This window comes from Callithrix jacchus, chromosome 10 (genome assembly GCF_049354715.1).
Source record: "Callithrix jacchus isolate 240 chromosome 10, calJac240_pri, whole genome shotgun sequence".
NCBI lineage: Eukaryota > Metazoa > Chordata > Mammalia > Primates > Cebidae > Callithrix > Callithrix jacchus.
Window position 1 is genome coordinate 76985460 of NC_133511.1, and position 12312 is coordinate 76997771.

The window sequence follows — 12312 nt, forward strand, 5'->3', positions numbered from 1 at the left end:
TGCCACTGTAGCCAGTAAATGACTGGTGACATAACTATTTGCAGAACAAATGGGGAAGGCCATTCAAGATAAAAATAAGTTGTATCATGGGAAAGCAAATGAAAATGCAAAAATGAAGCATCTGAATTCAGCTTTTGTGAATCTTATCTGCAGACATGTACAGACTACATCCTAACATTAACTTCTGCTTCAACAGAAATACATGAACCAGTGCCTTATTGGAAGTGATTTGCGTGTTTTAGGAACTGGTATATATAGGTAAATCAGGGATTTCTTGGTTTGGATCCATTGCTGGATATGAAAGATGGCAAGTCCTGATACAAGTAAATGGAAGGCATTAAAAGCCAAAAAATCAATGCCCCCAAGTTGCCAGAAGCAAGTAGAGATTCTGAATAAGTCAAGGAATACTGAAGCACTGAAAACAGCAGCAACTGGGAGTAAAGTTCCAAGTGGTAATCAGAAATTCAGTCCTAGTATCATAACTAGCAAATGCAGACATTCTGAAAATAGTGCTTCCGCGTTGGACGCTAATAAAAATTCAATACCAGAGAAAAGTATTCTCTCAGAATTGCATAAAATCAGTAGAAGAAATCGTTCATTCAGAAACAAAATTGGAACAAGTTGTTCGTCCATACCAAAAGCCAAGTAAAACAACAGATTCCCCCAGCAGAGTCTTTATGCAGGAGGCAAAAGATTCACTGAACGCTTCTAAAAACCGTTCTGAAAACCATTTTGACTATTTGACAAATGTAACAGGATCCCTTTTGAGCACAAAGGGGCTTGTAGTCTAAAGTCCACTGGCTGTCCACCCAGTGTATTGAGTGGTGGTGTTGTGATGCCAAAGTCTGCAGTAACCAGTACTGTGGATGATAAGAGAATTGGCCAGATGGTTTTCCATTTAGAAACAAACTCCAATTCAGAATCACATTTGCCATTTATCAAAAGCAACGTGACAACACTTTAAGTTTAGAAGACTCACATTTTGTGCTTGTTGAGAAAACACCTAACTTGGTGAATTCAGTCCCTGTAACAACTGTGCTGATGACATTTTAAAAACGGAAGAATTTAGTAGAACCTGTCCTTCCAGTATTTCAAACTGTGAAAGTGCAGATTCAACATGGTAGTCATCACTTCACATTGATAACAACAGCCATTATCAAAAGAAGAGGATGTTTTCAGAAAACAAAGAAAATGTTAAATACATGAAAACTTCAGAACAAATTAATGAAAATATTTCTGTAGTTTTGCAAAGGCAAACAGCATTCCTGGAACAGGTCAGGCATTTGATTCAGCAGGAGATCTGTAGTATAAATTACAAACTATTTGATAACAAACTGAAATAATGGAACAAATGCAGTGGGAAGATAGATTGCGGGAATAAACATGAAGGAAGAGCTGATGAACTCTTTGCAAAAATAGCAAAATTTCAAAGATGTATTAAAACAGTATTATTTTCTTAAAGGAATAGTTTGGAAACAAACATGTTATCCAGTAATGGAGCCTGTAAGGTTGCAAATTCAGAGACTATGAATTTGTATAAGATTCTGGAGTCAGGGCTGGTACGGTGGTGGCTCACTCCTGTAATCCCAGTAGTTTGGGAGGCCAAGGCGAGTGGATCTCTTGAGGTCAGGAGTTTGAGACCAGCCTGGCCAACATGATGAAATCCCATCTCTACTAAAAATACAAAAATTATTTGAGTATGGTGATGGGCGCCTGTAATCCCAGCTAATCGGGAGGCTGAGGTGGGGGAATCACTTGAACCTGGGAGGCAGAAGTTGCAGTGAGCTGAGATTGCACCACTGTACTCCAGCCTGGGCGAGAGAGCTAGACTCTGTCTCAAAAAAGAAAAAAAAAAAAAAAGAATCTGGAATCTGTTAGTAGTCCAGGTGAAAGAAGTTCTGTGAATTATGAGCCTTCTAACCCTTCAGAAAAAGGAAGCAAAAAAAATTAATTTGTCACCAGATCAAAATGAATCTGTTTCTGAAAGTAACAATGATGATGTTATGCTGATTTTTGTGAAAAGTCCTAATTTGACAACTCCAATTACATCAAATCCAACAGATATCAGAAAAATTACATCAGGAAATTCCAGCAATTCTCCCAATGCTGAAGCTATGGCTGAACAGAAGAAACTTGATTCTATAATTGATTTGACAAAAGAAGGCCTATCCAACTGCAATACAGAAAGTCCAGTATCCACCCTGGAGTCGCCTTTGAAAACTGTTTTAAACTCAAAAGAAACAACCTCATTGGCACAAAATGCAGCCCAGTTTCCTGAGTCCTTTGAGCACCTGCCACCACTCCCAGAACCACTACCACTAAAATCTGAATTAGTAGACAAATCTGGGACACACTTCCTCCCAGAAGCCTGAGCTCAAAGTGAAATGGGTTTTGAGACCCAGGGGCATTGCCCTGACTTGGAATATAACCAAAATCAATCCCAAATGTGCTCCTGTAGGAAGCTGCCACCTCCTGTGTTATGAGAACCCTAATAATAAGTTGATTTGGAAGAAAACCGGAGAAATTAAAGCTTTACCATTCCCATTGACCTGTACTTTATCTGTTTTTAGCTTCTGACAAATATTATTTTGCTATCCAATCAAACGATATTTTTGGTTGGTATGGACAATTCTGTGATATAAAATCTATCCCTGGGTTTTCTGAAAATCTTACCTAAAAGAGAGGTGTTCAATAATTGTATATTATACTACATTTTTTTCATATTTGAGTTGCTTGTTTACAATATCACTGTAATACTCTTTGCCATTGTAAAGGGCCAGCTCAGATTGTGAGCGCTTTCTATGGAAAGAGTCCTCTTCTATATGTTGTAAGTGGCCAGTAATTTGATGAATTTCTGATTTGTATTAAATATATCCTTCCAGTAGGTAAGTTCTAAAACATGCACTCTCATGGACTCATGTTGCTGAGGTGTGTTTTGAACAATACCTTTGGTGATTGTGGAACTGCTGCTTCCATCAGAAGACCTAGGATATACACAGCCACTGTTTCCTCCATTGACAATCAACTTTTAGTGGCCTACTGGGGTCAGCATAGCTACAGGAAAAATTGGCTCTTGACTGAGGCCAGATCATCCCTGGGGAGCACCTCTACCAAGATTTTATGAAAAGATGACATTTTGGCTGGATGATAAAAATACATGATAAAAATAAAAGATTTCATGAAAAAAAGAAAAGGGAGAAGACATATATATCTAATGTCAGGGACAAAGAATCGACTTATCTAGAGATTCTGCTAATATTAAAAATAATAAGATGATACTAAATGGCATATTAATAATAACACAACCTAGATTTAGATTAGGTGAACAATATTCTAGAGAAATGCAACTTAGAAACCTGAAGATCTTCATAACTTTGGGGTATGAAAAGATTTTTAGGTAGGATATTAAAAAAGTGCTAACTATAATGGAAAATAGATGAAATTTACCACTTTGACTCCAAGAACCTCTCTGTTCATCAAATAACTTGGTGAAAATTTAGCCAACAGTGGTAGAAAAGATTTGCCACACATATATTCAACAAAGAGCTCATACTCAGAATACAAAAAGAACTTCTAAAAATCCATAAGGAAAAATCAAACAGCCAAATAGAAAACATAGGCAGAAGACTTGAATAAGCACTTCATGAATGAAGAGATCAAAACAACCAGTGAACACGTGGGAAGGTGTTGTGCCCCATTACTAATCGGAGAATGGAAATTAAAACCATGAGTAACCAATGCACTCACCATGATGGATAAGCTACAGAAGTCTGGCAATACCAAGTCCCGTGCAGCCCTGGAGTAGAGGTGCAACAGGTGGCACTCTTCTCATTGAAGGAAACCAGAATGTGTCACTCAAAATTTTGCCTCTTTGAAATAAATATTTTTGAACTGAAGGCAATTAAGAAGTAGCAAAGGGAGGAAGAGCTCTTTCTATTCTTTCCTCTGCACCTACTGCCTAAAGACAGGATATAAATTATCCTTTACTGGGAACAACTACGATCAGCTCCAGATGGCACCAGAGGAATCTACATGTAAACCTTACTCCATTAGTTTCTTCCCATATTCTACTTACCTTCCCACAGTTTCCCATTTCTGGAAGCTTAAAACTTCTTTGCTTTATCTTGTTACTTCTCTAAAATTTATTGTTCTTTGTTGAAGACGTTAAATAAGCCAGAGTTTCAGGTCACTGCTTTGAGGTACATTTCATTGAAGTTTCTCTTGTGTGATGTACACTGTTTGCATTTATACACTTGTCTGTTTCTTTTCTCTTGTTCATCTGTCTTTAGTTACAGGAGTCTGCCCCAACAATACATTTATAAGGGCTTAGGAAAAATTATGTTGTTTCTTTGGCATCATGCTTTTCTGGTAGATATGCAAATTCATGTGATTTCTATGGAAAAGAGTTGTCAGAATTGTCTAAAGTTGAATATGTACATACCCTATGATCCCAAATTTCTTGGAATTTCCAAAATTTCTTAGGTTTATACCCACAGAAATTCATGTACACATGTAGTATGAGTTTGTTCAAAAATATTCATAGTTGTGTGTTGACCATGGTCCCAAACTGGAAGCAATGTGCATGTGCATCAGTTGTAAAGTTGAATAATCTAAAACCATATGCAAGTTATGTCTGGTGAAAAATCCAGATTCAAAAAAGTAAAGACTGTGTGACTTGATTAATATTAAGTGCAAAAACTAAGCAAAAAGTTAGTGCTTAGGAATGTATGTTTAGGTAGTAAAACTATAAAGAAAAGTACAGAAGTAATTGTCATAAAAATCAGGATAATGTTGCCCTTGTTGAGGAGAAAGCATGAGGTGGCTTCTGGGTGTTGAGAATCATCTAAATCAGGAGTTGGCAAATTACAGTCTGGTAACCATTTTTGTAAATAAAGTTTTATTGGAACAATGAAGGCACATTTGTTTACTATTGTTGATGGCTGCTTTCACATTGCAACAACAGATACAGATGCTGTGACCTGAATGTTTGTGCCTTCCCTACCAAATTCATATGTTTTCAAACCTAATCACCAATGTGATGATATTAGGAGGCCTTTGGGAAGTGTAATTAGATCATGAGAATGGAGCTCTCTTAAGTGGAATTAGTGTCCTTATAAAAGGGGCTCTAGAGAGCTAGCTTGCGCCTTTTACCATGTGAGGACACAGTGAGAGGGAACCTTATAGGCCAGAAATCAGGAAAAAGGTCCTTACCAGACATGGAATCTGAGTCAGCTGGCACCTTGATCTTGGACTGTCCAGCCTCCAGAACTGTGAGAAGTATATTTTTATTGTTTGTAAGTCACACAGTTTATGGTATTTTGTTATAGCTGGCTGAATGGACTAACACAGCAGAGTTAGGTAGTTGCCGAAGGGATCAAATAGCTAAGTAAAACTGGTTTCTAGAGAAAAGTTTGGCTGATTCCAACCCAAATAGCTGGGTATTGATCTCACAGGTGCTTCCTTGTGACAAATCACTGTACTCTATATTCTATTTCTGCTGTACATTTTTCTTTTGTATATCTTTCTGCATATAAGCTACATTTCACAATAAGATGATATGTAAGCTCTATATTTGAGTTCCAGCAGAGAACAACAGAGCTGGGTGGAGCTTTGGGCACTGGGAGGTGGGCGATTCACCTTCTTAGAACCTCCTTACATACAATTTGCACTTACTGGTCAGCCATGTATACTTCACAAGTTTCCAGAGTTGTTCAAGAACCATCAAAACATGAATGTTCCTTTTTACAAATGAAGAAACTGAGGCTCAGAGAGATTTTAGTGTCTTGCAGCGTTCTCAGAGCTTGGGTAAGGAGATGGGATGTGAATGCATTCTGTCCAAATATTAGGTTCATTACACCATGAGGTTGCCTCCTAGTTATGGTTAGAAACAAAATAAATAAGAAGGAAAAACTCAGCCTGATCCTCAGGCATTTTAAGGGCCAGTAGCCAGCTCCTAAATTTAGCCAGTATTTTTTTTTCTCCAGAATACATTAAAAATTGTGTAACTAGATCATGTTTTTAGTCTCTTCAATAAATGGCTTTACCAAAAGGCTTGCACAGTGGGTGTTACGCCCTGGAAACTTCTAGTTCTAGTAACCTGCCTGTGGTTGCACAGGAGGACCAATCTTCAAACCCAGGTCTGTTTCCAAAGCTTGCGGAGGCCTACAGGTGACTGATAGTTTTAATCACACTCCACTCCAAGCCTTTCTGCAAGCCTTGAAAATGGAAGGATGCGATTGGCCCCAACCACTCATTCCCAGTGGAGCTGTGTACTCTGCCTTCTCTGCAATACTCTCAGAGCCACAAAGGAAACAATCACCTTTCTGAGGAACAGTACAGGCTGAGATGTTTTCTCAGGATCAGCTCTGCTTCGTCAAAGCCCGTATTGCCTTCTGCTCCACAGTTCACCAAATGTAAATTACAGGGCAGATTAACCTGCCTATTACTACCATTGTTCACTCAGCTCTTAACACCAAGAGCCATTAAAGGGAAATTAGACCTTGGGGAATGCTATTTACAGCTGCTGGCCTGGCACCCAGGGGACTGCTAAAATTCATTTATATGTTTTTTCCCGTGGAAATTCTCCGTGAATTTAGGTTTCTCTTTCAACTTCCTAACCCTTAAGTGACCTTACATTGTCCAGCTCATCATAGTGACGTTTTCTTTCCCATCATCCTTGAGATTATTTCTCTAACAGGCAGAGTTATGACCCAATCTTGCTAGTCCTCAACCTTTCAGGGAAGCTGTGGGCTACTGTGCTTATATCAGCATCAGAAAGACCTGGGTTCAAATTCCAGCCCCTGCAAAGAGGAGGCAAAATAATCCTAGACATGTTATTTAATCTTTCAAAACTTCAGGTTCTTTATACATGAAATGCACAGTTGTTAAGATTCAATGAAATAATTGATACAAAACATGGACCATGATGTCAGGCTCATAGGAAGTGATGGTGGGCAACGTTATAGTTGTTTAACTCCAGGTATCTATTATTGTTGTTGTTTAATGAAATCCTGACTTTATTTATAGGCTGAACAGACTGGGAGAGATCAGAAACAATGGGAACAATTCATGGAGCCTGATGTAAATGGGGCTTTCCAGGATGGGCTGAGAACATTCAGTGAATAGATGTCTTGGGAATAGGAAATCTGCCCTTCCCAGCCACTCCCACCCATTGCCCACATTCCCTGGCTTGGGACCTCTGCTGTTCTACCTACCAGACCTCATGTGGTCCTGTAGTCCATGGCTGGGCATGGGTCCCTTGACTCTTTGTAAATTCCTGGCTGCAATTCTGTGTTCTCTCTGGCACTGTCTTCACAGCAACAGAATTTTAACAAATGTCTGATTTTGTTTGGCTTCCCTTTTCAGTTAGAATATAGTAAGTCATCGTTTCCTCACCACTCCAAACCTTGCATATTTCTGAAGACACATTGTTTCCCTTCTTCCCTAGTGGCAGAGATAGGCCTCTGCCCTGCCATAGTTTTGGTGTTTAATATTTTCAGTGTCACTTACTGTAGATGTCACTGGACTTTCAGCCCTGTTTTTTCACTTGCACCTAAGAAAATGACTCTGAGGTTTACTGGGAGCTAGGATCACCCCTACTTTACTAGTGAGGGAATGCGTAGTTCAAGAGCAAGCTATATCTGGGTTTAGATACTAGATCTCTTGGGTCTGTGCCAGCACACTGTACTCTAAAAAACCATCGTCTCCTTCCTAGAGATGAGGCTTGCAACTGCAGACAGATGTCAACTCATTGGAAGCTACTCCCTTCAAAGACCTGGATGACTTTATTCTCGATGTTTCTGGCAAGGCCCCAGGTCCAAAGTATTAAGAGGGCTCTAATGAACCCTCTGTACTTGTAGATTTAGCTCCTGAACACACATGTCTCAATACTTGTTCCTTCGGACCTGTTCTGACCTGCCTGGCATCAGTCCTCACCTGTTCCCCCATTCCCTCCTCTGCCTGTTCTTTCCCTTGGCAGTAGTCAATTCCACCTTCCAACTTCTGGCTTCATCTCCTGGCCACTGACACCCATGTATGTGTCTGCCTTTGACCTGGCCCCAGCACGCCTGTGTGCTGCCCTCTCAGGAAACCTTCATCTCTTATTTTATTTTTTTTGAGATGGAGTCTTGCTCTGTAGCCTAGGCTGGAATCCCGTGGCATGATCTTGACTCATTGCAACCTCCACCTCTGGGTTCAAGTGATTCTCCTGCCTTAGCCTCCTGAGTAGCTGGGATTACAGGCACCCGCCATCATGCCCAGCTAATTTTTTGGATTTTTAGTAGAGACGGTATTTTACCATGTTGATCAGGCTGGTCTCGAACTCCTGGACCTCAGGCTTTCTGCCTGCCTCAGCCTTCCAAAGTGCTGGGATTACAGGCTTTAGCCACTGTGCCCCACCAGAAACCTTCATCTTGAATTTGTCTTCTGGATGCTGTTGGTAGCTCAGGAGGTCCTTGCAGGCCCCAAATGCTCCATAATATAATTCCAGAAGCATGTTCTGCTCTGGTGCTTGTATATCTGATACTATTTAGGTCCCATATGCAGAACTTAGCCAGGCTGGAAATGTAGAACCATTGGGTAACTGGGTAAAACTTCTAGTGAACTCTGTTCCTTGCCGCCAGAAGGAAGATGATATTCCATACTGCTGGGGTAATGCGTGGTCACCCCCTGAAGTGGCCTGGGTTGCTCTGTCCAGCGTGTCCCTGGCACAGGCTGCCCCTCACGTGGCAGGAGTCTAAGGCTTTGCAGCCAGGGCCTGCATTTTTATATCATCCTAAGCAAGCACTGCCTCTGCCACCACTCACCCTGGCTCAGTCTGCTCAAAGTCTCTTCTGTTTTCACGTATCAGTCCACTTGCTGTGGGCTTGCCCCTGGTTTTGGAAAAGAGTTTACCTGCATTCCTGGACTTGATCCCACCAGTTCAGCTCCTGCTTACTTTAGGCAGGTCTATTCTCTCTTTAGACATGGCACGGTGGGATTGACCACCTATGCTGGTGAATTTTATGCATCAATTTTGCTGGACCCTGGTGTCCAGATAATTGGTCAAACATTACTCTGGATGTGTTCTATGAGCATGTTTTTTGGAAGAGATTAACATTTAAATCCATGGACTTTGAGTAAAGCAGACTGCCCTTCATTAAGTGGGTGGGTTTCATCTAGTCCATTGAAGACTCTAATAGAACAAAGACTGACTTCTGCCAGCTGAAGGATTGTGCCAGCTGACAACTTTGGACTTCAACTGCAACATGGGCTCTTCCCCAGTCTCCAGCCTGCCAGCCCACCCTGTAGATCATGGATTTGTGTGACTCCATAATTGTGTGGGCAGTCCCCTTCACTGTCTCTCTGTATAGATACACATCCTGTGGATTCTGTTTCTCTGGAGAACACTAACTAATATAGCATCTAACACAGGGATGGTAAAGAGAATGGATTCCAGAGCCTTTTAAAAAAAAGAGCTTATGAATTTTAATGATCAACTTAAAATTTATGTTTTTCATCTTTATTGTGGGTAAAGTATATATAACATAAAGCTTACTATTTTAACCATTTTTAGGTGTAGAGTTCAATGGCACTCATTTAAGGACATTCACACTGTTCTGCAGTCCACCTCCACACTCATATCATCTTTGCAAACTGAACTCGAACCTGTTAAACAATAACTCCCCGCTTCCTTCTCCTCTCCAACTCCTAGCCTTTCTACTTTCTGTCTGTATGAATTTAACAATACTAGGTCCCTCATGTAAGTGGAATCATGGAGTATTTTTCCTTTTGTTACTGGCTTTTCCCCCTTTGCATAATGTCTTAAAGGTTTATCCATGTTGCAGTACATATCCGAACAGAACAACTATTAAGCTGGGTTCCTTGAGCAATTTTCCAAACTGCTGAGTCATCTCATCTGTACAGTGGGAGCTGTAATAGGATCAGCCTTATGGGGTTCAATGAGTTAGGGTGTGGAAAGTACTTGAACAGTAGTTGGCTCATAGTGAGTGCTCAATAAATGCAGCCTGCCCGTATTAGGTTCCTCTCTGATCTGGCGCCAAGGGTCCTTTTCCAAGATCTGCCACCCTACTTAGAATGCTGCTCTCTGGCCATCCCACATCTAGCACCCGGCACATGATTTTCTCAATGAGTATTTGTGACATGAATGTATATGTGGAACTTATTCTCTCCCCATTTCTGGTCCTGGAGGGTCAGAAGAGGGACAAAATCTCTAAGCTGTGATAGGGAGAAAAACAGTTGTCCTCTCTTAAGGACCACAGTTACTTAAACACCAACAGTTTTCAATAGGGTATGTAAACCCCTGTAGCAATAAGCTAACAACTTCATGTCAGGATAAAATGTCAGCAACATTGGTCTACGACTTGGAGTTGACAGCCAAGAACAGGGTTTAAGACCTTGCTTTGCTACTTGTTGGTAGTATAACCTTGAACTACTAATCTCCCCTGACAAACCTTAGTTTCCTCATCTGTCAGTGTGGATTACAAGTTCTACTTCCCACGGCTGCCGTGAGAGATTCACCTGAGATTTCGATGGGACTCGCTTTGTACATGATTCACTTCTGCACCACAAAGGCCACTCTTCCTCAAGTGCTGCCTTGCTTGGGTGGATCTCAGCTCCCAGGGAGCAGCACACCATTTGCAGTTTGGATTCAGTTTCCTCTTGACTCTTCTCTTCATTACAAACATGATAAAAGTGAGAGCGACAGATGGCAAGACTTGATTCACTTTTACAAAATGTTTTTATGGTGTGAATATAAAACTGAAAATGAAGGGAACGAGAAGGTTGTGCTATCAGGGGAGTTGGGGAGGTGGTGAGCCCAGCGGGGAGGTTTTGGCCTCCAGGAGAAAACTAATTGCCCATGGCTTGAGCAGTGCTCCCTGCTTGCCCATCCACCACTCTGGACACCCTAGGGCATCACTGTCAGTGAGGAGAGACAGAAAACAATAGGCTTTCTTCTTAAAGCATCTTCCCGAAGAGACACAAGATACTGGTCACTTACTGGCTGATGGCTCTGGGTCAAACCAAATGACACTGCCCTTCGTAGCAAGTGAGGCAATGTTCTCTGGCTAAAGCCAGGGCAGCGCAGAGTTTGCTTTGAGCCTGGGTCCCTCTGAACATTCGATTAGTCCAGGCTTTCTCAGCATGGTACTGTCAATATCTTGAGCTGGATAGCTCTTTACTGTGGGTGCTGTCCTTTGCATTTGTGTATGTTTAGCAGCATCCCCGGCCTCTACTCACAGACACCAGTAGCGCCCTCCCCATCCCTGTCGTGAAAAACAAATTGCCCCAGCAGCTGGCAAAACTGCCCCCTATTGAGAACTACCGGGTTATGCCCATCAGTTGGGGTGCCCAGGTCTGCCCTTCTCGTAGGGATGGATAAGCCAGATGGAATAAGCAGAGAGCTACCTGGCAGCCCGTTGCTGGGGATCTTTTGCTCACTCTCTACCCTGAATCAAGGAACTCCCCTGGACTCTGGCTTCTGGTTGGCTTTGGCCAATGAGGAGCACAGTGAGGAGATCCAAGGAAGGGCAGACAGTGAGGTCAAGGTATTCGTTTCCATTCTTCCTCCCTGCAGGTTTGAGGGGCTAGCTGCTTGCTTGCAAAAGGCCGCCTCTCCCTTTTAGTGGCCTGATCCAGGTTCTGGGACCTGCTTCTCTCTTAGCTGCCTCAGTCCTGGGGGTGCTAACAGCTTCTTCTCCCGAACTGCTACCAGCTTCGGGGTGCTGCATGCTTTGGTCATTTCCGTCCACCCTGTCTTCATCTTTCTGAATTTCTCTGATGACTACATTTGAATGTGCCCTCTGCTTGCTGTTGAAACACAACTGATTTTTACAAACAGATATTTATTTTTCTTGTGTTAGTTCATTTGACGATTCATTTACTCAACACATTGTTTTACATGTCTAACTATTGTGGGTCAGGCATGATGCCAGGTACTGGGGGCACAGAAATGGATTGGACGTCATCCCTGCATGAAGGGAGCTTACAGTCTTCCTGTGGAATCAGACAAGAGGATGGTGATAGTCTGAGACCTGGTGCTCAGGTGCTCTGTGAGACGTCTGGCAAAGCCCTGGTGAGGGCACAGGAAGAGTATGGCCCAGGGAACCTGGTGGCCCAGGGAAGAAGGTACTGGATCTTGCACAATGGTGACACATCATCAGGTGGTTCAATGAGAATGTCCCCAGATCACAGCAGCGCATCCTAGGCAGGGGCACAAAGTCTGCAGGCTCCTCTCTGCAGGCCCTGGGGACTCTCCCTGGGGAGGAGTAAGCTCTGTATCTTCAAGCCAAGAGCTTTCTTGCCAGGGCTCCG

General features: G+C 42.1%; 1 pseudogene; it reads left to right on the forward strand.

The window, feature by feature from the left end:
* Positions 1-304: 304 nt before the first annotated feature.
* On the forward strand, positions 305-2677 carry LOC100392234 (activating transcription factor 7-interacting protein 2-like; annotated as a pseudogene).
* Positions 2678-12312: the final 9635 nt, after the last annotated feature.